The 14287-nt window shown below is 39.9% G+C and overlaps 1 pseudogene across 1 annotated transcript; it reads right to left on the bottom strand.

Moving 5' to 3' along the window:
• Positions 1-10831: 10831 nt before the first annotated feature.
• On the bottom strand, positions 10832-11344 carry LOC116538454 (annotated as a pseudogene). Its single transcript, XR_004263643.1, has one exon. The product of XR_004263643.1 is annotated as a small EDRK-rich factor 2 pseudogene (transcript).
• Between the last annotated feature and the right edge of the window lie 2943 nt (positions 11345-14287).

Genomic DNA, 14287 nt, shown 5'->3' with positions numbered 1-14287 from the left:
AGTCTCTTTTTGAGCCTGTAAATATTTGTATAAGGTTCACTAACTGGATTAAGTGGTCATGGACAAACCAAGTACTTATAGGCAACTCTAATAAACGACATACAGCTTTGTAGATTATTTGCAATAAATTTTTAAATTTTGCCTAGTGTTAAATTAAAGCCTGCCTAAGCTCTCTTGTAGTATTTTGCATATGTCTGGGGTGGGTCTCTTTATTAGCTTTTGGCATATGCATTTGGTTTAAAAGCAGTCCAAGCAAAACGTAAGTAGAAAGGTAAGCTTGCCGATTATATATGGGATATATATTTACACACACACACACACACACACACACACACACACACACACACACACACACCAAACAGCTGTAAGAACTATGCCCAGCTCTTTCTAATATAGCTAAGTAACTGTAGCAGTCAGTGAGTCCACCTGAAGACTCCAGCTTTATTTTTTAAGTAAAAATAAAATCTCACTTGTTATCATAACAATATGTTCATTATAGTAAAACAGAAACCAAATTTTTAAATAGGAAATTTGGAACAATAATCATAACTCCACCATCCAGGGATAACCACTGTCAATACCTAAGGCTGTATTCTTCCAGATCATTGTATATACACTGTAGAGTTTGGAGTCATACTATTCATTTTAATTTAAAATAAACTTAAAAAAAACTTAGCAATGTATATGAATATTATTCTTTCTTTCTTCCTTTCTCTTTCTCTCTCTCTTTCTCTTTCTTTCTCCCTTCCTTCCTTTCTCCTTTCCTTCATTTCTTCCTCTTCTTCTTCCCCCTCCTTCCCTCCTTCCCTCCTTCCTTCCTTCCTTCCTTCCTTTCCTCCTTCCCTCCCTCCCTCCCTTCCTTCTTTCCTCTGTTTCCTTCTTTCACAGTCTCACTTTGTCACCCAGGCTGGAGTGCAGTGGCCTGATTTCCACTCACTGGCACTTCTGCTTCCTGGGTTCAAGTGATTCTCCTGCCTCAGCCTCCAGAGCAGCTGAGATCACAGGCATGCGCCATCATGCCTGGTGAATTTTTGCAATTTTAGTAGAGACAGAGTTTCACCATGTTGGTCAGGCTGGTCTCAAACTGCTGGCCTCAAGTGATCCACCTGCCTTGGCATCCCAAAGTGCTGGGATTACAGACTTGAGCCACTGTGCCCAGCTGGGTGCCTATATTTTAACAATAATAAATATTCTTCAAGACTTTCTTCAGACTTTAAATGACTGCCAAGAATTTCACAGTATGAATGTATGAATTTAGCTATTTATCTGTCAGTATTCACATTGTTTCTGTTTTTTTGTTTGTTTGTTTTGTGTTCTGCTAGTATATCAATGATGTCATCCTGGCTGGGTATGATGGCTCATGCCTGTAATCCCAGCGCTTTTGGAGGCCAAGGCAAGAGGATTGCTTGAGCTCAGAAGTTTGAGGTCAGCCTGGGAAACATATGGAGACCTTGTCTCTATTAAAAAACAAAAATTAGCCAAGCATTGTGGAGTGTACCTGTATTCGCAGCTGCTTGGGAGGCTGAGGCAGGAGAGAATCAATTGAGCCTGGGAGATAGGGCTGCAGTGAGCTATGATTGTGCCACTGCACTCCAGCCTGGGTGACAGAGTGAGACAATGTTTCAAGAAAAAATTTATATCTTTGCAACTAAATTCTTGTATACAGTATATTCCTGTTTCCTTAGTCTAAACTTTGAGAAGTAAACTTGCTGAGTTAAAGAGTTCTGACACATATTGCCAATTTTTTCTACAGGCTGAAATAATGTATACTTCTATCAAAAATAAATGCCTTTGTTAACACTGGGTCTCAAAAACAATTTCAAAAATGTTTTTCAAATCAATAGGGAAAATGATATCTCATCATTAGCTTAATTTGTATTTATTTGATTACTAGTGAGGTTGAACGTTTTTGTCTTATACTTGCTATCTGTTGGCATTTCTAATTTAATGACTTGCTTTTCTATATCCTGTACTCAATATTCTCTGAAGATGCTTATTATTGATTTGTAGGAGCAGTCTCTCTGTAGAAGGATATTGAGCCTATGTGTTTTAAATATTTTTTCTAGTCTGCCATTGGCCTTTTATTTTTTGATCTGAAACTGTTAAAAAAAATATGTAATTTAGGCCAGCTTTTCTTTTTATGATTTCTCTATCTGTTGCTATTTTTAAAATGTTATTGTAGACATTATTTTTGATACATATTTGTGTGTATTTACAGGGCACAAGTGCCATTTTGATCCATGCATAGAATGTACAGTGATCAAGTCAGGGCATTTAGTGTATTCACCATCTCAAACATTTATCATTTCTTTGTGTTGGGAACATTTCAAGCCTTCTCTTCCAGCTATTTTGAAATATGCACTATATCGTTGTTAACTGTAGTCACCCTACGCTGCTATCAAACATTACAGCTCTTTTCTTTCATCTAAGTGTATGTTTATACTCATTAATCAACCTCTCTTCTTCCCCCCATCCACACACCCACTCTTCCCAGCCTCTGGTATCTATCATTCTACTCTCTACCTCTACGCAATCAAGTTTTTTAGCTCTCACATGTGAGTGAGAACATGTGATATTTGTCTGTGCTTGGTTTATTTCACTCAACATAATGACCTCTAATTCCATCCATGTTGCTGAAATATTAGGATCTCCTCCTTTTTTATGGTCAAATAGTATTCTATTGTGTATATATACATTTTCTTTATCTATTTCCCCCTTGATGGACACAGTTGATTCCATATCTATGCTATCGGGAACAGTGCTGCATTAAACATGGGAGTGCAGATATCCCCTTGATATACTGATTTCCATTCCTTTAGATCAATGCCCAGTAGTGGAATTGCTGGATTGTATGGTAGGTCTACTTTAAGATTTTTGTGAAACCTTCATACTCTTACCTGTAGTGGCTGTGCTAATTTGTATTCCCACCAACAATGGATAACGTTTCCCCTTCTCCACATCCTTGTCAGCATTTGATTTTTTCTTCCCCTGATAATAGCTATTCTAACTGGGATAAGGTGATATCTCCTTGTGGTTTTGATTTGCATTTCCCTGATGAGTGATGTTGAGCATTTAAAAAATATACTTACTGTGTATTTGTATGTCTCCTTTTGAGAAATGTCTATTCAGATTCTTTGCCCACTTTTTAATATAATTATTTGTTTCTTTTTTGGTACTGAGTTTTTTGAGTTCCTTGTATATTCTAGATATTAGTCCTTTGTCACATGAATAGTTTGCAAATATTTTCTCTCATTCAACAGGTTGTTGTTATTTTTAAGAAAACATTTCCCAACTTGAAATTATGTAAATACTCACCTATATATATTTTTCTACTGTTTGTTTAGTTCCATTTTTTACTCTAAATCATTACCCTGTAGACTTTATTTGGTGTGATGCAAGAAGTAGAAATTTAATTTTATTTCAAATGATTCACTATTCAAAGATTAATCAGTTTTTACGCCATTTCACATTTCCTCCACTATATTTGCAGATTAATTATAAAGGAAAGCACTGGCTTCCTTTATAATCAAAAGTTGCACACTGGAGGCCCATGGCCATATCTAGCCTATGAATATATTTAGTTCAGATAATTTTTGAATTAGTCATCTGCATCTAAAAATCAGAAAGTTTTATACAAGGGTATGTTTTTACAAATTCTCCTTAAAAATCAGAATATCTGGCAGCTCTAGGCTCACAGTCTCCCTTGACAAAAGCATCTGGGAAGCAGTTGCTTCCTATCATCAGCAAAGTTCCCCACCAGTGTGCTTTACTCATTTTTGTTGTCTGCCTGATCTCTGGAGACATTTGAGGATGCAACCACTTCTATTAAGTTTTGTATATTTATTTTGCAACTGGACACATTACACGAGTTCTCTAATTAGTACTAACTATTTTGTAGCTAATTTTCTGGGCTTTTCAAGTAATTATATCATCAAGCAAAAAATTATAATTTTGTCTTCTTTTTCCAAAATATATACTTTCTAATTCTTTTTTCTCGCCTTATTACAGTTGGCTAAAAATTTCTCACATTTTGAATAATGGTTATGATGGTTAATTTTAACTTTAATTTTTAACTTGACAAGATTGAGAGATGCTGGTTTGTTTCTGGGTGTGTCTGTTTCCAGGGGAGATTGGTATGTGAGTCAGTGGATTGATGTGTGAGTCACTGTGTGAGTCGGGAGAAGATGACTTGACCTCGATGGGGTCGGGGATTGTCCAACTGGTTGGGGGCCTGGTTGGAACAAACGGGAGAAAGACAGGGGATTCTCTGTCTCTGCTGTCTTTCTTCTGGAGCAGGAGGCTTTTCCTCTTCTTGTCCTTGGACATCAGGCTCCAGGTTCTTTGGCTTCTGGACCCTGGGACTTGCACCGGTGAACTCCCAGGGCCCTTAGGCCTTTGATCCCAGACTGGGGGCTGCACCATTGGCTTCCCTGCTTCTGAGGCTTCCCTGGTTCTCTCTAGCTTACAGGCAGGTGGTCATGGGACTTCCCCTCTGTGATCATGTGAACAGCCAATTCCGTCATAAATCGTCTCTCATATATCCTACTGGCTCTGTCTCTGAAGAACCTTGACTAACACAACGGTCATAATAGCAGACATCGTTATACGCTACCTAATTTTAATGGTAATGCCCCTTGTGTTTGACTTTTAGGTATGAAGTAAGCATCTTTTTAAATTGTGTCAAGGAAGTATAGTTTTTATAGTTTTTTGATGTTTTGATTTTTTATTAATATCAGTAATATGTGTTAAATTTGATCAGACCAAATGACTTTTCAACATCTATTGATATTATCCTGTGACTTCTCTAAATTTAATACATTACAATAAGAGATTTTTCTAAGGGTTCATATGCTTCACATAGTTTAAGCCATGTATGTATTTTTAGTATGAATTCTACCAATATCTAACACTACCTAATAAACCCTAATAATATACTTCTTAATCTAATTTGCCTTTAAAAGGCAATTAGGAAATTTTTATCTGTTTTCATAAATGAGAATTGTCTATTGTAATTGTTCTTTCTCTTGTTGGTACTTTGTCGTTTTCTTCTTATTGGAAAATTTCTTTTTAACACAACTAAAGCAGCAGCTCTTTTTTTTTTCTTAAAATATACTTTAGCTAATATTTCTACTGCTGACCATACTTAATTCTTTAATTGCATTAACTGATTACTTTTTAAAATTCTTTAAGAAGTTAATTTTTCATTTATGTATTGTGATGGTTAATTTTATGCGTCAACCTAACTTGGCTAAGGGATGCCCGCATAGCTGGTAAAACATTTCTGGATGTGTCTGTGAGGTTAGTTTCAGAAGAGAGTAGCACTTGAATCAGTAGACTGAGTAAAGACCACTCCACCAGTGTAAGCAGGTGTCATCCAATCTGTTAAGGTCTGAATGGAACAAGAAGGTAGAAGAAGGGTGAATTTGTTCTCTCTTCTTAATTTAGTTTTTATTTTAAAATTTTCTCCCACCCAGCTGCACACTGATGTTATCTCTTCTTGAGCTAGGACATCCAACTTCTGCCCTCAGACATCAGCTCTCCTGATTCTCTGGAGTTTGGGCCTGGACTGGAACTATACCGCTGGCTCTTCTGAGCTTCCAGCTTGCAGGGGGCAGATTGTGAAACTCTTCAGCCTTCGTAATCCCATGAACCAATCCCTCATAATAAACCTCTTTCTATATATCTATATATATGAACCTTTTTGGTTCTACATCTCTGGAGATCCCTGATTAATACATATTATTTTCTTTTCCACTTTATTTTTTTTTACAATTTTAATGTGAAGCATATTATACATGCAGAATAGTGTATAGCATGCATTTGTACTGTGTAGAGGATAATAATAAAATAAACACCCATATAGTCCTCACTTAGCTTAAGACATAGAATGTCATCAATGCCTAGAAATTGTTTTCCAGTTGCATTTTTCTTCTTCCTCAAACAAAATCATTATCCCGAGTTTCGAGTTAAAATGTACCTGCTTTTTTGCTGATAGTTCTACCCTTAGATATGTATCCTTTAATGATCTATTATTTAGGTTGGCTGTTTTTGGTCTTCACATATGCAGCCACTGCTTGACTTATGATGGGGTTATGTCCTGATAAACCTAAACCTAATGTAGGTCAAAAATCATATGCGTTTATCAGGAGTGTACTGAATACATACCACTTTTGCACCACGGTAAAGTCAAAAATTCTAAGTCAGGGACCATCTATATAGAATCCATACAGCATATATGTTTTTATGATACCCTTTTTGCCCAATATTATGTGTATGTGAGCCATCCATGCTGATGTATACAGCTGAGGCACACTTATTTACACTGCTGTATATATTCCATTACACACATTGATCTCTTCTGCCTTCGAATGACGTTTTTGCATTTAAGGTTCTGAGAAATCTGCTATTTCTCCTTGTAAATGGCCTGTTCTGTTTTGTTTTCAGCCTGGATGGTTATAGGCTTTTTTTTTTTTTTTTTAATATTTGACAGTCAATGTTTGCTAGAATAAATCCAGATAAATTTTATTTCATTAAGCTTGTCCGGCACTCCTCATATTGGCCCCTTTATTTCTATATGTGGTCATTTTTCTCCATTTTCTCATCCTTACAATGGAAGGCTTATGCTTATCCAGCATGGGAATGGGTAAGTGTTCTCTCAGAGATTATGTGTCCCTGTGAAAGCCTTTCAGTCTTGGCACAGGAAATAGTTTGTATTTTCTTGACTTTAACCACCTTAGAAGTGTCATGGAGTATGAGAAGTAAGAAGAGAGGTGGCCATAGGTAGGCAGCCTCATCTCTGGCTGAAGGGCTCCTCCTGGGATTGTCACAGCAGCTGGAGCCCACTGAGGCAGACAGCAGTACCCCTCTAGCCAGCAGGGTGGCCCTCCCCAAGAACAAACCTCATCAGTACCTCTGCTCCATTCTCCATGCCTTCTGTGCCTTGAACAAGCCTTGAGCATGGGACCACCCGGCCCTCCTTGAGAGCTCCAGCACCTGATTCCTTCTCAAGGTGGTGGTGGAGTTTGAATTTGGCACTGCCCTCAACAAAATGACACTCTTATGATCCTCACTCATCTCTGGTCCCGTCATACCAAGGAGCGGAGTCTTTGCCTCTTCTTTTGTGTAGATCATTTCAGCTGTAAGTTACGAAGGGAGAGTGTTCAATGCATGACTCAGATTGTCATGCTGGATTGGAAACACTGCCCATTCCACTTGTATTGACTCTCAAGTTGAAAAGTGGGCTTTTTGTGCATTCATGATGCCCCCAGAGCCTAGCGAGGAGGGTAGAGATGGATAGAGATGGACAGGCAGCTTCGTTTCCCCAATCCATACTTTAGAAAATTTCAGCTGCATCAGAAGCTTACAAGGGAAACTACCTGAGTGTCACCTGGGATTTATAGCCACCTGGGGGATAAGCATTTGTTTCTAATGTGGAATAAGATAATCTTTCCCTCCTAGCCTCCGGACAACAGAAAGGGAGTCTGACCATTTGCCAAGCACATTGTAGAAGGGGAACGTACATAGAACTGGAGATTGGACAATGTCCTTAATATCCTTCCTTTACAGAAATTCTGTGAGTAGTGTTTTCTTTGACTAGAGATGGAGTCCATCTCTATAATCTTGAAGTCCTGAGATATGTACCTGCTTGTTCAATGTCACCTAAGGCTTTTTAGTCAGTGTTGAAGGATGGGGCTGTCCTATGATCACACAGATATGTTTTATTGTCTTAAGGGCCTGACAAATCAGCGATACCTTCTAGTTAAATTCCCCTTTAAGGGCCTGAAGTCTCCTTCACAGTTAGCATGCAGTTCAGATTTTTCCCTTTCTCCTGGGAAACAAATAGGATTCTCAAATTGTGACTTTGTCAATTGTTCTTAAGCAAGTTGCATTAAAATTTATATGCACCTTTCCAAGAGAAGATAAATTATACATATTATAAGAAGGAGAAGAAAAGACACAGTGATTATGAAATTCCTCAGAGAAAGGTTCTTTGTTCTTTGCCTGCCGCATAATGTATCTGTCAGAGCAGACCTGTCCATTCAGCAGGTCTAAGATGACAGTGAGTTATGATTGGGAGACTCAAGATTATCATCCTCATTACTGGGAATATAATTGAAAGGTCAGAATACTTCCCCTTTGAGAGTTATCCAGCTGTGCCCAGGGGCCTGGCTGTAGTCTAGGGGTATTTAACTTGGGGACAGGGGAAGGTAGGGTAGGGAAGGTGGTCTTAGATTTCTCAGATATTTGAAAATAAAACTTTATTTTCAGTCAAAATCTGGAAGCTGTACACATTAAAATAAAGTGTTTCTTGGACTTTCTAGGGTAGAGAAAAAAATGGGACATAAAATATATATATATATATATTTTGAGATGGAGTCTCTCTGTCACCCAGGCTGGAGTTCAGTGGCGGGATCTTGGCTCACCACAACCTCCACCTCCCGGGTTCAAACTATTCTCCTGCCTCAGCCTCCTGAGTAGCTGGGACTATAGGCGCATGACACCATGCCCAGCTAATTTTTTGTATTTTTAGTAGAGACAGGGTTTCACCATGTTAACCAGGAAGGTCTTGATGTCCTGACCTCATGATCCACCCACCTCAGCCTCCCAAAGTGCTGAGATTACAGGCGTGAGCCACCGTGCCTGGTCAACTCTTTTATTCTTTTATGTCTGTTGGAGTCTTAAAACTCTCATCACTTTGCCCCTGACCCCATTCAGTTGGGTCCAACCTGAGAAGGAGGACATCTCTGATTTAATAAGCTTCTAAAACAGTGTACATATTGCATTTTGATCACAAAAAGACAGATTATACAGAGTGCTGTGAGACAGAGACAGGCCAAAAGAACTTCACTGTCTTTTTGTTTTCTTTTTCTTTTTACGTAAAAGGCTGGGCAATATTCAGGCATTGGCCTGAATATTGAACTCCTGACCCTGTGCAATTGCCCAGAAAGTCCCTGAGCCCAGAGCTGGGTGCAGGCTGTGCTTACAGCAAAGTCCTTGGGGGTAACTGGCAGCCTGTGGGGGAGGGGGACTATTTTGACCTCTTTTGACAACTTTCACAAGGGCAGAGATTCTGAATCAGTGGGATTAGCTAATCATAACTTCCTAAGTTATTTAATAACTCTGTGCCTCAGTTTCCTCTTCTCTAAAATGATAAAAATAGAATGTACTTTTTAGAGATATGAGGATTAAATGAGCTAAAGCTGTTAGGACAGTTTCAGGGGCTACAGTAAATGCTTAATCAATAATTATTTATGACATTATTATTACCTTAATTGGATAATCACGGAGTACATTTCTCCCTATTCTTGAATACAGATGGTTAACAATTAAATTTGGTTTCTAAGTGAAGACGAACTTTTAGTGGGAAATTTACAGGTATCTTATGCCTCCCCTTCTTGCCTGTACAAAGCCTGTTTTATTGGTTGGGATACCGAGAGCCTTCTAAACTTTGCTTAAGCACAATAGAGAATATTCACAAAGTCTCTTAATCTCATCCAATTCTCATGAGAAGGAACACTGTTACATAGTGATGACAGTGGATCTCAACTTCATCATGAATTCTTCCCAAGAGACTCCTGAAACATTTGTTTTATAGCAAAGATGCCTTCCAGCAAGATTGTCTATAAAAAGAATTCTCTCTCTCATTGACTAGTTTTATAAAATCAGAGATATGATCTCATGGAAGAAAATCTCCCAATTGATTTGACAAAAATGCTTAGTTAAGGAATGAGTAGATGATGAGTTTGTTTTATTCCAGAACTAAATTGTAAGTTCCTAAAGGGCCTGGGCTAGATTTTTATTTTTGTAGATTACAAAGATTCAGTACATCGGACTGGTGTGGTGGCTCACACCTGTAATCCCAGCTCCTTGAGAGGTGAAAGTGGGAAGATTGCTTGAGCCTAGGAGTTTGAGGCTGCAGTGAGCTGTGATCACGCCATTGGACTCCAGCTTGGGTGACAGATCAAGACCCTGTCTCTAAAACAAAACTAAACACAGTAAGAATAGATTTAATACAGAACCCTAAAATGTGCTGGGTACTGTAAATGTTGACATGGGCTGACCAGGTCTGAATAGTAGAGACAGAATATTTTTGAAACGTTTAAGAAGAAAATTCATATATGAAAAGATAAAAATAGATGTGCCTAGATGTGGGAGTGAAGACAGTAGCTACACTTACTTGACCCTGCCTTTCCTAGAGGGCCCTGAGGGTGTCTGTTAGTGCTTTGAGGGCCTCTGAGAGGATGTGACCTTGTCTGATTGAAGATGAGGGTCCTGAGACCAAGTGACTTAAGCAAGTCTATACCAAGTTATTTATGGTAAAATAAGGACTAGGACTCAGACCTTTAACTGAACATGGAGATTCCGACATCTCCCTTCTGCTTTCTCTGTACGAAAGGAATTTTTCTTATTTATTTATTTATTTATATTATTATACTTTAAGTGCTGGGGTAGATGTGCAGATTATGCAGGTTTGTCACATAGGCATACATGTGCCATGGTGGTGGTTTGCTGCATCCATTGCCCTGTTATCTACTATCTACATTAGGTATTCCTCCTAATGCTGTCCCTCCTCAATCCTCCCACCCTCTGCTATTCCTTCCCTAGCCCCTCACCCCACAGGCCCCAGTGTGTGATGTTCTCCCTGTGTCCATGTATTCTCATTGTTCAACACCTGCTTATGAGTGAGAACATGTGGTGTTTGGTTTTCTGTTCTTGTGTCAGTTTACTGAGAATGATGGTTTCCAGTTTCATCCATGTCCCTGAAAAGGACATGAACTCACCCTTTTTAATGGCTGCATAGTATTCCATGGTGTGTATATGCCGTGTTTTCTTTTTTTTTTTTTTCAAGGAATTACAAAGCTACTTTTAATACTTTCTGGTGAGCCCCACAGGAATAAAAAACACTGGGAAGGGGTAACCCCCTCATCCCCGGGAGTGGCCCAGGGGTAGAGAGGCTACCTGAGGGGAAGGAAGCACAAAAGGGACCCGCTGCAGACTCAGGGCAAAGGGAATGCCATCGGTGCTGGGACCTGTGAGCACTACAGGAGGAAACGCGGGCGTGGTGGGACTGGCTCCAGGCACACAGGCGAAGGGCAAGAAGGTTGGACACGAAGCCACAAAGCTACTTGGGTTCCTCCTTCTTCTCGTTTGCCTTTTCCTGCTTCTGCTGCATGATCTCCGAGTCCCTCTGCTTGCGGACGGCAGCAGAAAGCCCGTCATCTCGGCGCCTTCCCTTAACCGAGTCGCTCCGCTTTTTCCTATTCTTCTGGCGGGCGAGCTCTTGCTGGTTACCGCGGGTCATGGCGACGGCAGCGGCTCCGACCTCCCTCCGTTACGTCCCCTCGTTCTTGCAGTGTTTTCTTTATCTAGTCTATCATTGATGGGCATTTGGGTTGGTTCCAAGTCTTTGCTATTGTGAATAGTGTCGCAATGAACATACGTGTGCATGTGTCTTTATAATAGAATGATTTCTAATCCTTTGGGCATATACCCAGTAATGAGATTGCTGGGTCAAATGGTATTTCTATTTCTAGATCCTATTTTTCTTATTTTGATTTATATCTGAGACAATTCAGCACCAACCATCTCCTATTATATTTTCTGTGAAAGGAAGTTGGATGCAATATCACAATTTACCAATAGATGTCACTATATACCATATTATTGTGCACGCGGCCGCCTGCCCAAATTTTGCTTGGATTTCTTAAATCAGGTGGGGTCTGCAGACTCGTGGGAATCACCGGATCTATTTGGGAGACACAAAAGAACTATGAGAATTTTAAAAGTTGTATTTTAATCTTGATAAAAGTTTTATCAAATCAAGAGTTATTTGACCTGCTCTAAAGGCAAAGACTCTTACTTGAAATCATTTTTAATAGGAAAAAAGGGATTTTTTCAAGTTGAGCTCCCTGGATGAGAAGTGGAGTTAGTGGGGCCGTGGGGAGCCCTTAACGTCTACTCAGTTGGCAAAGCCTCCTCTTCCACCTCATAGAGAGGAGTCTGAGGGATTGATGGGCAGGAGGTTTGAAGTTCAACAGAAATGGGTCTGAGTTCTGGTTCATTCGTTAGCTGTGTGATCTTGAGATTGTTACTTAACCTCGTCTAGCCCCGATTACCTCAGCTGTAACATGATGACACTGATCATGTGGTGTTGTAAGGATGAAAAGAGACATAAGATGTGAAAACACAAAGATTAACTGTCATTATTAACTATGACCATTTCACTTTACGAAGGTATTTTTATAGCTAAAAATGTTTGGAAAGTACTGACTGGTCCAAGTTTTCATTGTGAAAATGTGAGAACTGGGACTTAAGAGGCCAAGTCATTTGGTTCGCTCATTATGTTTTACAATTTCATAATACAAGTATTTATGTAAAACAAGACCTGCCTGTTCTAAATCTTTTACAGGTGTGCCCCTCCCCACTTGGGGAAACGTGATATGTCCCTATTCAAATTTATAAAACTGATGAAATACAAAACAACCCTTCACTTTGTAATTTAACATGCTAAATAATTCAGTTTCTTTGAAACTTTTATCGTTATTTTTTCTGTTTACAAAAGTATTCTAGAATACATGGGTAAAATTTCAGCAAATGATGTGTTTAAGTACTGGTTTGATCGATGTAGTTAAAATATAATTTAATAATTACATATAGATGTTTTCATAACTTTTCAACCACAGAGTTTTAATGCTTTGATTTAATTGATTCATTTATTAGACAAATATTTTCACTGGGAACGTTCATATTCACCAAATAGATGTGTAGGCTGCCAAGTGAAGGCTTTAATGAAATGGGAATTCATGGATATGTGGCCTTCTGATGTTGGTTGCTCTGATAAATTGTTAGCTGAAAGAATAATTCAAAATGTTGTGGGTCTATCCTCATTTATAAGGTACATTTAATTTTACCTTTCTATTGACATCACGTGTACACTACAATTTAATTTCTGTTTCCCCAAATTCCTAAGGTTTCCAGATAGTTATTTTTAAGGAAATGCAATTTTATGATGATAGAATCCCTTTGTAACTCCATATGCTCTAATGTCCAGGGTTAGAGACATTAGAGCACATTGTTGGTTCCTGTGGATCCAGGAACCAACAATTCAAGGACTGGTTTGATTAGACCAGGGTACTCTGGCTATTTTGAGGGGTGTCCCTGATAGTCGGGGCAAACAGAGAGGCCTTTGGAATCATGGCCCACTAGTCTCTAAAAAAATGACTTGAGCTTCCCTGGGGGCCTCTACCGCTGCTGCCGACAGAGGGCGCAGGCATTCGAGCCGATGTAACCTCAGCACCTCTCCTGAGCAGGTGGGGTGCTGTGGGTTACATCTGGACCAACTACCCGTTCAGGAGGCACACCACCTGGGGCCACAGTGCTTACTGGAACCCATGAAAATGTTTTAAGTTCTTTTGAAATTAAAAAAACATAAGTATAATAATAATGAATATAGCACAGAATCCAGCTTACATTACATTTTGCCTGGGAAACATATAGACCCCCATCTCTACAAAAAATAAAAATTAAAAAAGTTAGTCAGTTGTGGTGGCAGGCACCTGTAGTCCCAGTTACATGGGAAGTTGAGGCAGAAGAATTGCTTGAGCCCAGGGTTCGAGGCTGACAGTTACTCCTGACAGCTGGGGCCAACAGTGAGCCTGGGGAGACCTTGGCTGTGGAGGGGGAATGGAGGTGGTGGGTGTGCCTCTCAACCGAGAGAATAGTGGGGAATGCATGTGTGGAGATATGGCCTGGCTTTTCTGGGGGCAACACCACTCCCACCTGCCTCTTGGAGAACTGGCTGCATCCCTCACGTTAGTCTCTTAGGATTAGGTGGTGGCTTTGGTTATTTAACTCCTGGGGTGCCTTGTGCCCTGAGGGCACCATGCCGATCCTGCTCTCCAGCTGGTGGGTCGGTCCCTTTACTGGCTGACTCTGGAGGGCAGCAGGAGAGATGTTACTACATCATTCCAATATTCATTTATGGCTTCATCTTTTAGCCTTTATGGAGTCAGCCCGGGGGACACAAAGATGAGTAATATATGGTCTGTGCCTTCAAGGAGCCCGAAGTCTGGTGGGAGAGGAAAAAAAAAAAAAAAAAAGAAAAAGACTACTGACACACAGTGACAGATGCTGGGCTAAGTCCTGCCCAGGAAGGGGACAGCTGCTGGGAGAGGTGTATGCAGGGGCAGGGCCAGCCTCGGGGCAGGGAAGGTGGGACTTCAAGGGAACACAGGAGTCAGCCAAGTGGGAAGTCAGGGGGCAACGTGTAAAGCCCTGGTGCCATCAA

Source organism: Sapajus apella, unplaced genomic scaffold (assembly GCF_009761245.1).
Source record: "Sapajus apella isolate SASKATOON/1434 unplaced genomic scaffold, GSC_monkey_1.0 scaffold119, whole genome shotgun sequence".
NCBI classification, from domain to species: Eukaryota; Metazoa; Chordata; class Mammalia; order Primates; family Cebidae; genus Sapajus; species Sapajus apella.
This window is presented reverse-complemented; position numbering and strand designations above follow the sequence as displayed.